The sequence below is a fragment of the Peromyscus maniculatus genome, chromosome 23, assembly GCF_049852395.1.
Source record: "Peromyscus maniculatus bairdii isolate BWxNUB_F1_BW_parent chromosome 23, HU_Pman_BW_mat_3.1, whole genome shotgun sequence".
NCBI lineage: Eukaryota > Metazoa > Chordata > Mammalia > Rodentia > Cricetidae > Peromyscus > Peromyscus maniculatus.
The window spans coordinates 36635756-36652916 of NC_134874.1; the positions used below are offsets into that span (position 1 = coordinate 36635756).

At 41.2% G+C, this 17161-nt stretch overlaps 1 protein-coding gene and 1 long non-coding RNA gene across 2 annotated transcripts in view; one reads left to right on the top strand and one right to left on the bottom strand.

Annotated features, from left to right (window-relative positions):
- The window catches only part of LOC102916524 (cytochrome P450 3A11-like), a 229252-nt gene that overhangs the window by 77630 nt on the left and 134461 nt on the right, over positions 1-17161 (top strand). The gene's annotated exons all lie outside the window — the stretch shown is intronic.
- On the bottom strand, positions 1109-10285 carry LOC143270399 (uncharacterized). The gene is made up of 2 exons (XR_013047581.1): positions 4633-10285; positions 1109-2737 (listed from the first exon to the last, which is right to left on the bottom strand). It is a non-coding gene; the product is annotated as an uncharacterized LOC143270399 (long non-coding RNA).

Below are 17161 nucleotides of genomic sequence, written 5' to 3' on the forward strand. Positions count from 1 at the left end.
CTTTGAAACTTTTCTTAAGGTATAAATTTTATAGCAAAATTTATAATATATGTATATATATATATATAATCTTAAACTTTTACATGATATTAATGGTCATATAGAGTACAAACTAATTATAGAAAAAAAGCTTCTCCTAGTTTCCTGTACATGATTTCAGGTTTGAGTCTCTATCAATTTTCCACAGTGAACCATGACCTCACCTAACAATGACCTTTGAAATCTCTAAATGGATGATGGGGCCCCACAAGGATGATCCATATGGACTATGATAATTCCATTAAACTAACAGACACTGCCTAGTCTAAAGGTTGGCTTTGGACTACAAACTGCTCAGGACAATTTCGAGATGGCTAGCTGAGGTGATCCAGCCTCACAGTCTACTCTAGCCAGGACTTCTGACAAGCCCTGCACTTTCCCATTATGCAGAGACTGGACTCAAATGATACAGCTGCCTCTCCCAGTACTTGACAATTAACACAAATTTTTTTCTTTTCAGGATCCCATAAAGATGCCTTTACCCCCAGATAACAGGAAGTAGTTTTAAGAACATACCACTCAGATTCTCAAGAAGTGGGGTGGGTGGTTTTGGTTGTCCCCCATAGTAGAAAATGCTTTTTTAAAAACATTTTCTATGTGAGTCCTGTATTTACACCATTTCCACCTTTCTCTCTCCTCTCTCCACTTCTCCAACTACCCCACCCCCTCTCAATTCCATGACTTCATCCTGCCAAGCCCACTTAGTGTTGCTTGGGTGCATATCAATTTAGGGGTGACCACTTGTAGGTGTGCCAACTCACAGCCCACAATCCACATGAAGTCAAGGGTAATTCTTGAATTCTGAATTATACCCAACACAAAACCAGATACTTGTTTAAAACATTCTAAGTTTGGGATTTGAGAAAATATAGTGTCTTATAACTCAATTTGGTTCTTTGGCATGACTTTTGTAGGTGATAATGTTGTCACACGGGGTCAAAGAACTGGCCTCAAATGCATATTTGACACTTTTCACCTTTAGCACATCCAATGTCTTTCTCCAGACATCTCCCTCCCTGAAACCTTTCAAAAATGATCTGTCTTTTTAAAATAAAGTCTCTCAGTTGACTTTTTGCTGTTGAAATGTCTTTATTTCACAAAATCAACCTGTGCATGCCAGAATAATCAGGAGGCAATGTTGCTGAAGAAAACCAGTATTTATTCTACATCCCTGTATTGCTTGAACTCCACTAATGTCCATGTAGCAAGGGGCAGGGGAAATGAATGTATCCAAAATATCATTTAGCCAGGATTAATTGAATTCTTGAGGCAGAGCTCTAGCCCATTAAATGAGACAAGGGCTCCCTTGACAATTATCAAACAGAAATAATCAGCCATAGAAAGTCAGCAGCAACCAATCACTTCTATTTTCTTTAAATGACATTTCCTCGTTTATTGAATAATCATGCCATTGTGCACGTGGAGGTCAGAAGACAATGCTGAAGGGTTAGTTCTTGACCTTCACAATAGGATCCCCAGGGACAGATAAAATCTTTAAGTTTGGCTGCAATTGTCTTTACCACTGAGCCACATCACCACCTACACCATTTTTAATATGACAAAATTATGCTATAACATAGTTGTCCTAGGTAGCTGTCTTAGTTAGGGTTTCTATTGCTGTGAAGAGAAACCATGACCATGGCAACTCTTAGAATGGAAAAATCACCCTATTGGGGTGGCTTACATTTTCAGAGGTTTAGTCCATTATTATTATTATTATTATTATTATTATTATTATTATTATAATTATTAATTATTATGCAACATGGTGGTGTGCAGGTAGACATGGTGCTGAAGATGGACCTGAGATTCCTACGTCTCAACCTACAGGCAAGGAAATGGTCTGTCTCACTGAGTGTGGCTTGGCCATATGTGTGACCACAAATCCTACCTTCACTGTGACAGACTTTTTCCAACAAGGCCATAGCTAATGCAACATAGCCACATCTCCTAATAGTGCCACTCCCTAAGATATTGTATGGGCCAGTTACATTCAAGCTACCAAAGTAGCTGTAAGTGTCCACTTAGCACAGGCTAGAGACACTGAGGAAGGAATCTCTGTTAAGGGTTTATCCAGAGCCCATTGGCCTGTGGCTATGTTCTGGGAGGGTTGTCTTGACTATTAATTAATGAAGTAGAGTTCAAACAGCTTTGGGCAGCATCACTCCCTAGGCAGATGATCACGGGCTCTTTGAGAAAGCTAGTAGCTTAGCATGAGTGTGAGCACTCCAGCAAGCAGCATTTCTCTATAGTTTCTGCCTGAAGTTCCTGGCCTGACTTCTTTCAGAGGTAGGTTGTAAGCTATAAACAGAATAAAAGCCATTTCTTCCTGAAGTGACTTTTGTGTTTTATCACAGTAATAGAAAGGAAACCAGGATGATAGCCCAGAATAGCATGAAACTCCATATGTTGTCCAGGCTAGACTCAAACTTGTAGCCCTCTTCCCTAATCCTCTCCTGTGATGGTATTATAACCTATTGTCAACTTACCCAGCTTACATCCACTTTTGCATTCAGTTGGAAAGGTACCAAATGAAACAAGTGGCTATTGTATCTGCCATCCATAGTGATTTTTCCAGGGGTTCTTTGCACCCTAGATCAAGCCCTGTACTCTAGTCTCATCAGGTGGTTCTCTCTAGAATATTGAGCCTCTTCTGTTTCTCCAAATTGAGTCTTCACTTGCCTGAACTTGGATGCATCTGTGGGGGATAAACAGTAAGATGAGATATGAACAAGACCAGCACAAAGAGAGACATTTGGCCAGGCATGATGATGCACACTTTAATCCCAGTACCCTAGAGGCAGAGGCAAGTGGATCTCTTTGAGTTTGAGGCCAGCAAGGTCTACAGAGTGAGTTCTAGGACAACCAGAACTACATAGCCAGACCCTGTCTCAAAAGGGGGCATGATGGAAGACATTGGATATGTAACTCACTGCAAGATGTCTTTAGAGGAACCAGGAACTTAGGGAAGGCACAGACAAGAGTATCTGAAGTGGCCTGAGAGTGTCAGGGGTCACCATCATGTCTCTCCACATGTTCTGCCGTGGAATAGTCCAGAAGATAAACAGATGGCATCCCAAGGCTGTGAGAACAGCCCAGTTTAATGACAACTGCTGTCCTGGTTCATTTTGTGTTGATGTCACAAGTTATTTGAGACTGGTGACTAATTTATAAGGAGCAGACAGGATTGGTGACTGTCACCAAGATGTAATGCTGACACAGGGTCAGGCACTCAGTGGAGCACAGAGGGAGGGGACAGACCGCAAAGGGAGAAGGAGAGGGACACCTGTGGGAAATGATGGAAGGACTTTCAAGTTGCCACTCCTGGGGAAAATAGCTGAACCTCCACTGGAGAAGAGGGACTGGGAAAGGAGAAGGAAGGGAACTGCTGGGCATAATAACATAGGGCGTACACACTGTGGCTCTTTGGAGAAAATGGTGTCTTTTCCTCTTGAGATTGATGGAGGAAGAAGAGAAGACAAGAAAATTCTCTGTAGTGAAAATAAAGGATCCCCCAGTATTATGATACTGGTTCAACATCAGTCATGAAGGAAAACATAACTATGGGTGCAGAAGCTGGTTCCCTCCATTTTATTTCTGTACTTGGTTTGTTTGGGGGAAATATTCTGGTTTTTTTTATGTTTCATTGTATTGTTGTGGTATCTTGTTTTTGCATATGTAGATGTGGGGTACACTCTCACATGGTCACATATCTGTGGCTGTATGTCTGTGGAGTTCAGAGTTGCTATCAGGTGTCTTTCTCCACAGCTTCCCACTCCATCTGGGGTATCTGGATGAACCCAGAGCTCACTAGTCTGATTAGCCAAGCTTGGCTTAGGGATCTCTTCTGGCTCCACCAAATGGTTGTCATTCCACACCCTTTTTAGGGGGATTCTGGGAATCTGAATTTTGGACCTTAAGTTTGCATATAAGTGCTTTATCCAGTGACATTAATTCACTTTTTGGCTGGCTGGGTGGTTTGGGGGCTTTGTTTGTTTTTCATTTGCCAAGGTTCTAACACCAGGAACTAAAGCAAGTATTTTGTTGCACTTTCCTGCTTTTTAAATAATATTAATTTTTAAAAGTTTTATATAGTGCATCTTAGTCCTATCCACTTTCTGCTTCATCTCTCCTGCTTCAAGATCTCACTCCAGGGAACAGAATCCACATGGCCCATACCTTCTCAATGTTTCCACCATCTTCCTTAGAAAGTTACGTTTTCTAAGAGTTGAGTTTGGGGGATACACACAAACCACAGCAATTCCAATTTCTCATTATGCATGTCAATTTATGGATGAAAGCTTCAGTGTCTGAACTTTAATTTTAGTTATTAATTTTAAGACAATATCCTAATTACAACAAGCCATGTTTTAGTGTATAGGCAATGTGTGTGTGTGTGTGTGTGTGTGTGTGTGTGTGTGTGTGTGAGAGAGAGAGAGAGAGAGAGAGAGAGAGAGAGAGAGAGGAGAGAGATTATGTGTGTCAGTGCACACATGTAACAAACATATTCAGTTGAATATGCATATGAGAGAGTGTGTGTATAAAGGCCAGAGGACAATGTCAGGTATTTTTTCGATAAGGTCTCTCACTGACCTGGACAAGCAGGTGGGACCGGGTAGCCAGTGAATCCCAGCGATCTTCTGTCCCATCTCCTCCATCTGAGATTACAAACAAATGTCACTGTGCTGCATACTTTAATGTCAGCTTGACACAAGTTAAGCCATCTGAAGAAGGGAACCTCAATTAAGAAAATACCTCCATGAGAATGGGTTGTAGACAAGCCTGTAAGGCATTTTCCGAACTAGATATTGATGGAAGAAAATTGGATTATGTTCTCCCTGGGCTGTTGGTCCTGAGTTTTTTTAAGAAAGCAGGGTGAGCAAGTCATGGGGAGCAATCCAGCAGTAGCACCCCTCCATGGTCTCTAAATCAGAACCTGCCTCAGGACTCCTGCCCGTTTGAGTTCCTGCTCTGGCTTCCTTCAGTGATGGATTACAAAGCAGAAGTGTAAGCCAGTTAAACTCTTTCCTCAACAACTTGCTTTTTGTTTATAGTGTTTTATCACAGCAGTAAAAACCCTGACTAAGTCAGCCACCATGCCCATTATTTTTCTGCTGGACTTGAGTTATCTAACTCACACATACAAGGCAAGCACTTTACCACATGCACTTCCCCCAGGTCCCAGTCTATGGGTTCTGTGCTGTTGATGTTAAAAATCTGACCCTGAGTAGTCAGCAGGAGGCTTGAGTCTGGATAGGGCCCTCAACACATCAGTGGACACTATACCCACCAGAGGACCAGTTCTTGGTTGTTTGTTTTTGGTTTTGAACAAGTTCTAAAGAAGTCCAGCCTGCCCTCAAATTTGCTATGTAGCTTAGGGTGAGCTTGAACTCTTAATTCTCCTGCCTCTTAAGTACAGAGGTTACAGATATGAGCCATCCATTTCCACTGCAAAGACTATTGGTTGTAGTATTAAGGCAACTTCACAAAGTTAAAAGGGAGGTTTATTTTGTGGGGTAACTTATAAGTAAAGGGATAGGTTACAGGGTCTAGGAAAGGTGTAGACAGTCCAGCGGTGTTCTCTGGAAAGCTCTGCTCAGTCTACCTCCAGCATTCAGGATCCAGGAACCAAAAGAGCCAGCACATTGGGAATCTCAGGTCTTAAGGGCTCCTGTCTTAGCCTCGCCTTGTAGGCGTGACAGTTACCAAAGCCTCAGTTGGTGTAGTACTTCCAAGTCAAAGCTGGAACAGCTACCTACTACACAAGTCTGATGATATTAAGACAGAGTGAGACCTTGAAAGTGGTAGAGACTAAGGAGACAGCATTCCTGAGCATCACTGAGGTCTGGCTTCCTATCTTATCCAAGAGACATTGAGATTCAACTCCCTGCTTCCCAGATGATCAACCCTTAGCTGCAACCATTGTTCATATAGGTTAAAGCATAGCTGATTTGAGTGGCAGATGGAACCATCTCCATACTGTTTGGTCTTTCAGAATCATACAATGCAAGTGCAATAGATCCAGTGAAGATCATTTCCCATTCTGTAGACTGTCTTTTTGTCTTATTTGCCAACCCCACATCTGGCAGAGGGCTAATATCCAAAAAATACAGAGAACTCAAGAAACTAGACATCAAAATACCAAACAATCCAATCAAAAATGGGCTACAGAGAATTCTCAACAGAAGAATCTCAAATGGTTGAAAGACATTTCAGGAATTGCTCAACATCCTTAGGTATCAGGGAAATGCAAATGAAAACATCTCTGAGATATCATCTTATACCTGTCAGAATGGCTAAGATCAAAAACACTGAAGACAGCTTATGTTGGAGAGGATGTGTAGAAAGGGAATATTCCTCCACTGTTGGTAGGAGTGCAAACTGTACAGCCACATTTGAAATCAATATGGTGGTTTCTCAGAAAATTGGGAATCAATCTTCCTCAAGACCCAGCTATATCACTCTTGGGCATATACCCAAGAATGTTCAATGATACCACAAAGACACATGCTCACCTATGTTCATAGCAGTATTATTCATAATAGAAAGAACCTGGGAACACCCTAGTAGCCCTTCAACCAAAGAACAGATTAAGAAAATGCAGTACATATACACAATGCAATACTACTCAGCAGTGGAAAACAATGACATCATGAGGTTTACAGGCAAATGGATGGAAGTAAAAATATCCTGAGTGAGGTAACCCTGGCTCAAAAAGATAAATATAGTAGGGACTCACTCATAATTGGATACTAGATATAAAGCAAAGAATAACCAGACTACAACCCAGAGTTCCAGCAGAGCTAGCTAACAAGGAGGACACTAAGAGGGACAAATGGATCTCCCTGGAAAGGAAAAATAGATGAGATCTCCACGAGTAAATTGGGAGTGAGTGGAGGCAATAGAGAGTAGGTCATGGAATATGAGAACAGGATGGTCATGATGGAACAGGGATGGACTGGGAGAGCAATGAAAGAGATATCATGATAGAGGGAGACATCATGGGTAAAGTGAAAAACCTGGTGCAAGATGAGTTCCCAGGAATCTACAAGGATGACCACAGCTTAGACTACTAGCAATAGTGGAGAGGGTACCTGAACTGACTTACCCTAGTAATCAGATTGGTGAATATCCTAACTGTCATCATAGAGCCTTCATCCTGTAACTGATGGAAGCAGATGCAGAGATCCACAGCCAAGCACCAAGCTGAGCTCCAGGAGTCCAGTCCAAGAGAAAGAAGAGGGATTCCATGAGCAAGGGTCATCAAGATCACGATTGGGAAACCTACAGAGACAACCAAACTAAGCTAGTGAGAACTCGTGAACTTTAGACCAGCAGCTGTGGAGCCTCCATTGGCCTGGATTAGGCCCTCTGGATAAGTAAGACAATTGTACAGCTTGATCTGCTTAAGGGACCCCCTGGCAGTAGGATCGGGATCTATCCCTGGTTCACGAGCTGGCTTTTTGTTACCCACTACCTATGGTGTTACACCTAGCAAAGTCTTGATGCAGGAGTAGGGGATTGAACCTGCCTTAAATGAAAATACCAGGCTCTACTGACTCCCCATGGGAGGCCTTATCTTATCAGAGAATATAATGGGGAATGGGTGGGGGGAATGCTTGAGGGACATGGGAGGAGACAGAGGAGGGGAATCTGTGGCTGGTATATACAATGAATTTTAAAAATTCTTAATAAAATTTGTGAAAAACAAAAGTGTAGTGTAGTGGAGTGGGTAGCCATTCCAGCTTTGATCTGGAAGTTCCAACCCCCTTTGAGACTCTGGCAACAGTTATGCCTACAAGGCAGGGCCAGGGGAGGTGCCTGGAGACTCGAGATCTGGAAGGGCCAGCGCTCTCTCTATTCTGGGACCCTGAATGGTGGAGGTGGACCGAGCAGAGCTCCAGAGAACACCGCTGGGCTGCAATACACCTTCGCCAGACCCTGCAACCTACCTATCCCTTAATTTGTAAGTTACACCATTAAATAAATATCCTTTTAACTATTTAGAGTGGCCTTAATAATTCCACCGATAGTGGAGTCATGGGGGTCTCCACCAACATTTCAAGTCTAGGAGGTGAGCCAATTGTTTGCTGCAGAATTGGAGCCAATAAAGAAGTCCCCCAAAAGAGTGATGCCTGATAGAGGCATCCAAATGAAGATGAAAGTGGTACCCAAGAAGAGGCAGAGCCACCTGTAATGTGGTTTACCCACCTAGGAAAGCTGCAGCTGGTGTAGGAAGCCAGATCAATCAAGTCAGCAACAGCAGAGCCTCTGACAAGCAACATCACCAAGGAAGAGCTGTCCAAGGCCTTGTGACCCTGCTGCAATGGGCACAGAACATCATTCTGGGAGATTTAGGATTTAATGCTTGCCTTAGAAGGTTTTACCTGCCCTCTACTTGAACCTTAAAGTATGTAACAACTTGTTTTTCAGTTTTCAGACTGACAGCCAGGCCATTTGCCCTGACCCTCAGAATAGACTTTGAACTTAGGCTTTTGAGTAATGTTGGAATAAGACAAGACTTTGGCCAATTGGCATGAAATGAAATGTACTCATGATCTAATGTTAATATGAATATAAGGGCCAAAGACAGAATTCCATGGTTTGGTTGTGGTTTCCTCTTCCATGAGCCTAAGTGTGGTAAGCTTGGCTCCCAGTTTCCCAATTTTAAGAAGGAGTGAAGCCATAAAGAGACAGAACCTATCTGACTCTCAATTGGAAATCTGCATCAACCTCCTCTAAGACTCAGGAACATCAAAGAGAATGGGTACAAAGAATGTAAAGCCAGATAATGGAGAGGAATGCTATGGACCCTATATTCCAGACATGACATAGCTGTTGCATTCACAAACTCACAGCAACTGTCGATACCTGAAGAAACCCTTTCTGTAACCATCCACATCTCATCATGGAAGGTGGGTTTTGGAGGGTCCACCATTCCCTAAGGCTAAAGATAGCTGAGGGAAGAGGAGGATTTTTCTTCAGTGCTGTAGTGACTACTAAGTTGTCCATGCTCCAGCATAAAGCATTCCACCCTCACTCAGGCAAGAATCTCTAAATAAACTCAGAGAAACAGCCATGAAAGTGGAAATTAGCTAGTGAGGAAGAATTTTAGTAGGAGAGGGTGAAAGTAATTAATTGGAGAGAGAAATGACCAAAATTCATTATATCCATGTATGAAATTATCAAAGAATAAAGTATGGATAGATACTTTTAAAATATTTTATTTGATTTAACATTTTTATGTGCATGTGTTTTTCACTTAATTTTTTTATTTTTAATACATGAGTACTGTATTCACATCATTTCCACTCCCTCTTCTAACTTGCAACTCTATGTCCCCAACACTCCCTCTAACATTCATAAACTATTCCTCTATAATTATTGTTTTACCCATACACAAACACACACACACACACACACACACACACACACACACACACACACACACATCCTACTAATTCCATTTAGAATAGCTGGTTTGTATATGTGTTCAGGGCTGACCAATTTAGATTGGATGACCTATCAGGGGCCTCAACCTGAAGAAGACTGATTGTTAGCACCATTGATTGCCTGTAGCTCTTCACCTAGGGGTGAGGTTTTGTAAAATTTCTCCCATCCACAATGGCTGCTAGCTGATGTTATCAATAATGTGGTCTTGTTATGGTAGCCTCATGGTTGAGATTTCATGTCATGTCCATGTCATATCTATAAGGTGAGTGCCTGGGGTCATACCCTGGGAGGCCTGCCCCTAGGTCCCATCCCTGGGCATCAGCCATTCCTGGAAAAACCTGCCCAACTTGGTCCCAGGTTCTAGCCATCAGGCAGGCCCTGTGGGAAGGTTCCCCTTTTCCAAGACCCCCAGCAGACCCTGAAATATCCACGCTATGCCCGCACACCCATCTGTTTGAGACCCCAGCCACTTCCTGAGACTTAGAGACCAGCGCCCAGCTCCCATCCTGCCCAGAGTCCCCATCTGGACCAAAGCCCTGAACTCTTATCTGGAACAGAGAGACCCCAGCCACTTCCTGAGACTTAGAGACCAGCACCCAGCTCCCATCCTGCCTAGAACTCCCATCTTGACCAGAAGTGAGTGCCTAGGGTCATACCCTGAGAGGCCTGCCCCTAGGTCCCATCCCTGGGCACCAGCAACTCCTGGAAAGACCTGCCCAATCTGGCCCCAGGTTCTGGCCATTGGGAAACCCCAAGGTTTCTCTTATCCAAGCTCCCCCACGCAGACCTTGCAATCTCCATACCCTGCACCCACAACCATCTGCTGGAGACCCCAGTAACTGCCTGAGACTCAGAGACCAGCTGAAGCTCCCAGCTCCCAGCTCCCAGCTCCCAGCTCCCATCTGGCCAAGAGCTTCCATCTGGACCAGAGAGAGTCTTCCTGAATCTGTCAGCTATGTCTGGACGAAGAACACTGATAAGAGCAAGAAAAAAATCTATGAGGAGATGGGCAGATGTCAAGGCAGAAGTACATACAACAAAATAAAGAGCAATACAGCATCACCAGAACCTAGCCCTCCTTCAACAGCCAGACCTGAACTTCACAAAATGGAAGAAGCAGAAGAAAGCAACATTATGAACAACATCATCAAGAGGCTAGAGGCTTATAAAGAAGAAACAAAAAATGAAATTAAGGAACAGACAAACAAAAAAATGGGAAGAATGGTATAAAAAACTAGAGGAAAGGACAAAGCAGAAGAAAACATTAAATCCCCAAAAGAAAATCATGAAAAAGCAATGAAACAGATGAGGGAAACAGTCCAAGACCTGAAAGGGGAAATAGAAAAAATGAAGAAGACACAAACAGAGGGAATGCTGGAAATAGAAAATCTGAGTAAATGAACAGGAACTTCAGATGCAAGTATAACCAACAGAATGCAAGAGATGGAAGAAAGGATCTCTAGCATTGAAGATACGGTAGAAGAAATAGATTCATCTGTCTAAGAAAACACAAAGCTAACAAAGTCATGACTCAAAATGTCCAAGAAATTTGGGACACCATAAAAAGACCAAACCTACGAACAATAGGGATAGAGGAAGGAGAAGAATACCAACTCAAAGGCACAGAAAATACATTCAACAAGATCATAGAAGAAAACTTTCCCAACTTAAAGAAGGAAATGCCTATGAAGATACAAGAAACTATAGAACACCAAAAAGAGTAGACACCTCAAAAAAGTCCCCTCCCCACATAAAAATAAAACCACTAAACCTACAGAATAAAGAATATAAAGGCTATTAAGAGCAGCAAACGAAAAAGGCCAAATGACTTATAAAGGCAAACCCATCAGAATAACACCCAAGTTCTCAATGGAGACTTTGAAAGCAAGAAGGACATGGACAGATGTAATGCAGACACTAAGAGACCACGGATGCTAGCCTAGACTAATATAACCAGCAAAATTTCAATTACCATTGATGGAGTGAACAAGACATTCAAAGACAAAGCCAGATTTAAACAATACCTATCCACAAATCCAGCCCTACAGAAAGCACTAGAAGGAAAATTACAACCTAAAGAAGTCAGATACACCCTCAAAAACACAGGCAATAGATAACATCACAGCAGTAAACCCCAAAGAAGAGAAGTACACACACACTACCACCGAAAAATAACAGGAATGAACAATCACTGGTCACTAATATCCCTTAATATCAATGGACTTAATTCACGTATAAAAAGACACAGGCTAAAAGAATGGATATGAAAGCAGGACCCACCTTTCTGCTGCATACAAGAAACACACCTAAAATTCAAAGTAGACACTACCTCAGAATAAAAGACTGGGAAAAGACTTTCCAATCAAATGGTGTTAAGAAGCAAGCTGGTGTAGCCATCCTAATATGCAGCAAAATAGACTTCAAACTAAAATCAATCAAAAGAGATCAAGCAGGGCATTACATACTCATCACAGGAACATTTATTAACATTTATGCCCCAAACACAAGGGCACCCACCTATACAAAGAAACATTACTAAAGCTTAAATCACATATAAAACCCCACCCATTAATAGTGGGAGACTTCAACACCCCACTTTCACCACTGGACAGATCAGCCAAATCAAAACTTAACAGAAATAAAGGACTTAACTGATGTTATGACTCAAATGGACTTAATATCTACAGAACATTCCATCCTAACAAAAAAGAATATACCTTCTTCTCAGCACCCCATGGAACCTTCTCTAAAACTGACCACATACTTGGCCACAAAGCAAATCTCAACAGATATAAAAACAATTGAAATAACGTGCTGCATTCTATCAGACCACCATGGTTTATAGTTAGATTTCAAGAACAACAAAAACTGCAGAAAACCTACAATCTCATGGAAATTGAATAATGTTCAACTGAATCACCAAAGGGTTAAGGAAGAAATAAAGAAAGGAATTAAAGACTTCCTAGAGATCAACGAAAATGAAGACACCACATACCCAAACTTATGGGACACTATGAAAGCAGTGCTAAGAGGGAAATTCATAGCACTAAATGCCCAGATAAAGAATTGGGAGAAATCTCACACTAGTAACTTAACAGCACACATGAAAGCTCTAGAACAAGAAGAAGCAAAGTCTCCCAGAAAGAATAGATGCCAGGAAAATATCAAATTGATAGCTGAAACCAACGTTATATAAACAAAGAGGACATTACAAAGAATCAATGAAACAAGAGTTGGTTCTTTGAGAAAATCAACAAGATAGACAAGCCCTTATCCAGACTAACCAAAAGGCAGAGAAAGAGCATCCAAATCTGCAAAATCAGAAATGAAAAGGGAGGCATGACAACTGACAATGAGGAAATCCAGAGAATCATCAGGTTAGAAATTATACCTCAAAAACCTGTACTCCACAAAACTGGGAAATCTAAAAGAAATGGACAGTTTTTGAGATTGGTACCACATACCTAAGTTAAATCAAGACCAGATAAACTATTTAAATAGTCCAATAACACCTAAAGAAATAGAATCAGTCACTAAAAGTTTCACAACCAAAAAAAGCCCAGGACCAGATGGTTTCAGCACAGAATTCTACCAGATCTTCAAAGAATTAATACCAATACTCTTTAAATTCTTCCACACAATAGAAGCAGAAGGAACATTGCAAAACTCCTACATGGGGCTACAATTACCCTGATTCCTAAACCAAACAAAGATGAAAAAAAGAAAAAAATGGCAATCTTACAAAAAGCTATCTACAGATTCAAAAGAAAGAGAACTACAGACTGATCTCCCTCATGAACATTGATGCAAAAAATAAAATACTGGCAAACAGACTCCAAGAACATATCAAAACAATTATCCACCATGATCAAGTAGGCTTAATCCCAGGGATGCAAGGGTGGTTCAAAATATGAAAGTCCATCAATGTAATACATCATATAAACAAATTCAAAGAAAAAAACATATGGTCATTTCACTAGATGCAGAAAAGGCATTTAACAAAATCCAACACCCCTTCATGATAAAGGTCTTGGAGTGATCAGGAATATAGGGAACATACATAAACATAATAAAGGCAATTTACAGCAAGCCAACAGCCAACATCAAAGTAAATGCAGAGAAACTCAAAGTGATTCCACTAAAATCAGGAACAAGGCAAGGCTGTCCACTCTCCACATACTTACTCAACATAGTACTTCAAGTTCTAGCCATAGCAATAAGAAAACAAATGGAGTTTAAGGAGATGCAAATTGGAAAGGAAGAAGTCAAGGTTTCCCTATTTGCAGATGACATGATAGTATACTTGAGTGACCCCAATGATTCCACCCAGGTAGTGATAAAGCTTATAAACACTTTCAGCAACATAGCAGGATACAAGATCAACTGAAAAAAAATCAGAAGCCCTCCTATATACAATTGACAAACAGGCTGAGAAGGAAATCAGAGATACATCACCCTTTACAATAGCCACAAATGATATAAATACCTTGGGGCAACTCTAACTAAGCAAGTGAAGGACATATATGATAAGGACTTTAAGTCCCTAAAAAAAGAAATTGAAGAAGATCTCAGAAAATGGAAAGATCTCCCATGCTCATGGGTAGGCGGGATTAACATAGTAAAAATGGCAATCTTACAAAAAGCTATCTACAGATTCAATGCAATCCCCATCAAAATACCAACACAATTCTTCACAGACCTGGAAATAATAATACTCAACTTCATGTAGAAAAACAAAAAAAACCCAGTCTAGACAAAAAATCCTGTACAATAAAACAACCTCTGGAAGCATCATGATCCCTGACCTAAAGCTCTACTATAGAGCTACAGTAATAAAAACAGCTTGGTACTGGCATAAAAACCAATATATGGACCAATGGAATCAAATTGAAGACCCTGACATTAATCCACACACCTATTAACATACAATTTTTGACAAAGAAGCCAAAACTGTACAATGGAAAAAAGAAAGCATCGTCAACAAATGGTGCTAGCATAACTGGATGTCAATGTGTAGAGGGCTGCAAATAGATCCATATCTGTCACTGTGCACAAAACTTAAGTCCAAGTGAATCAAAGGCCTCTACATAAATCCAGGTATGCTGAACCTGATAGAAGAGAAAGTAGGAAGTAGCCTCGAATGCATTGGCATAGGAGATTACTTTCTAAATATAACACCAGTAACACAGACACTGAGAGAAACAATCAATCAGTGGGAACTTGTGAAACTGAGAAGCTTTTGTAGAGCAAAGGACATGGTCAACAAGACAAAGCGACAGCCTACAGAATGGGAAAAGATCTTCACCAACCCCACATCTGACAGAGGGCTGATATTCAGAATATATAAAGAACTCAAGAAATTAGACATAAAAATGCCCAATAGTCCAGTTAAGAAATGGGCTATAGAACTAAACAGAGAATTCTCAACAGAGGAAGCTCAAATGGCTGAAAGACACTTAAGGAATTGCTCAACATCCTTAGTCATCATGGAAATGCAAATAGAAACAATTCTGAGATACTACCTTACACATGTCAGTTTGGCTAAGATCAAAAACACTGAGGACACCTTATGCTGGAGAGAACGTGGAGCAAGGAAAACTCTCCTCCACTGCTGGTGGGAATGCAAGCTTGTGCAGCCACTTTGGAAATCAATATGGTGCTTTCTTAGAAAATTGATGATCAATCTCCCTCAAGACCCAGCTATACCACTCTTGGGCATATACCCAAGGAATGCTCAATCAGACCACAAGGGCACTTGCTCAGCTATGTTCATAGCAGCATTGTTTGTAATAGCCAGAACTCTCAGCTGAAGAATGGATAAATAAAATGTGGTAAATATACAAGATGGAGTACCACTGAGCAGAGAAAAACAATGACATCATGAGGTTTGTAGGCAAATGGATGGATCTAGAAAAAATCATCCTGAGTGAGGTAACCTAGACTCAGAAAGACAAACATAGTATGTACTCTCATAGGAGAATACTAGATGTAAAACAAAGATGACTAGACTGTTACTTACAACTCCAGGGAGGCTACCTAGAAATCAGGACCCTAAGAAAGACACCGGGAATGCCCAATGACAGAGAAATGGAGATCTACATGAACAACCTGGATGTGAATGGGGGTAATGAAGGGCAAGGTTCAAGGGAAAGAGAGCTTAGGGGAGTGGGAGATCATAGCTGGATCAAGAACAGAGAGGAAGAACAAGGAATAAGAGACCATGAAAAATGAAGACCACATGGGAATAGGAAGAAGCAAAGTGATAGAGAGGTCCCCAGAAATCCACAAAGATATCTCCACAATAGACTACTGGCAATGGTTGAGAGAGTGGCCAAACTGACTTACTCTGGTATTAGGATGGCTAAACACCCTAACTGTCATCCTAGAAACCTCATCCAGTGACTGAGGGAACCGGAGGCAGAGATCCATGGCCAGGCCCCAGATGGAGCTCCAGGAGTCAACTTGGTGAGAAAGAGGAGGGATTGCATGATTGAGAATTGTTGAGACAAAGATTGGAAAAAGCACAGGGACAAATAGCCAAATTAATGGAAACACATGAACTATGAACCAATACCTGAGGAGCCCCCAACTGGCTTAGGTACCCTGGATAAGTGAGATAGTTGATTAGCTTGAACTGTTTGGGAGGTATTCAGGTAGTTGGACTGGGACCTGTCCTTAGTGCATGAGCTGGCTGTTTGGAACCTGGGGCTTGTGCAGGGACACTTTGCTCAGCCTGGGAGGAGGGGACTGGACCTGCCTGGACTGAATTTACCAGGTTGAACTGAATCCCCAGGGGAGTCTTTGACCTAGAGGAGATGAGCATGGGGATGGGGTGGGGGGAAGGCAATGGGGAGTGGCGGGAAGGGGGAGGACAGGGGAATCCATGGCTGATATGTAAAATTAAATTATATAATAATAATAATAATAATAATAATAATAATAATAATAATAAAAGATTCATGTTACATTTGTCACCCAACACTCTGTGGCAAGAGTTCACTAAAAAGATGCTTGTGGCATTACAGGTCTTTGGCTCAGGGCTGAGCTGTATGCAGCCAGATCTCCACACCAAGTGTGCCAGAGTCTTTTTGTTTTTTCTCTCCTGGTGGGTGGTGGGCTCTATCTGGATTCCCTTCTCCAATTGGTACCATACTATGTAAGCTGCTTTGAAATTTCCTCTGGACTTCTACTGTTCTATGCAGTCGACAGATTTGGTGAATCAATTAAGATATACTAAAGGAAGGAATTAGTTAAAAGAGAATTTTTTCCCACATTAAAAAATGGGAAACATTTTTGCAATGCAATGAATTTGGTCTCTGTTTGATAACATATTACACAGTCTGAAAATGGAACAATTAAATGAGAGGATAATTAATGTTGATGGATTGTATGTAACATAAGTTATGAATATTATTTGTTTGGTCATTTTTATTTTTGCTAAAAAAGGTTAGCCAATTTTAGTGCCAAGATAAAAGCTTTAGAAAAACCAGTTAAAATGAATCATACAGAAGTGCAGACCCAGACAGAGCATTTAAAAGTGAACCTATCTTAGGATTGACTTTAAAAAAAGCTGTTAAAATGAACTATTGAGAAAGTCAGACCCAGACAGAAGAATTTAAATGTAAACATATCTCAGGGTTAAATTACATGGTTACAGAGAAACAGCTTC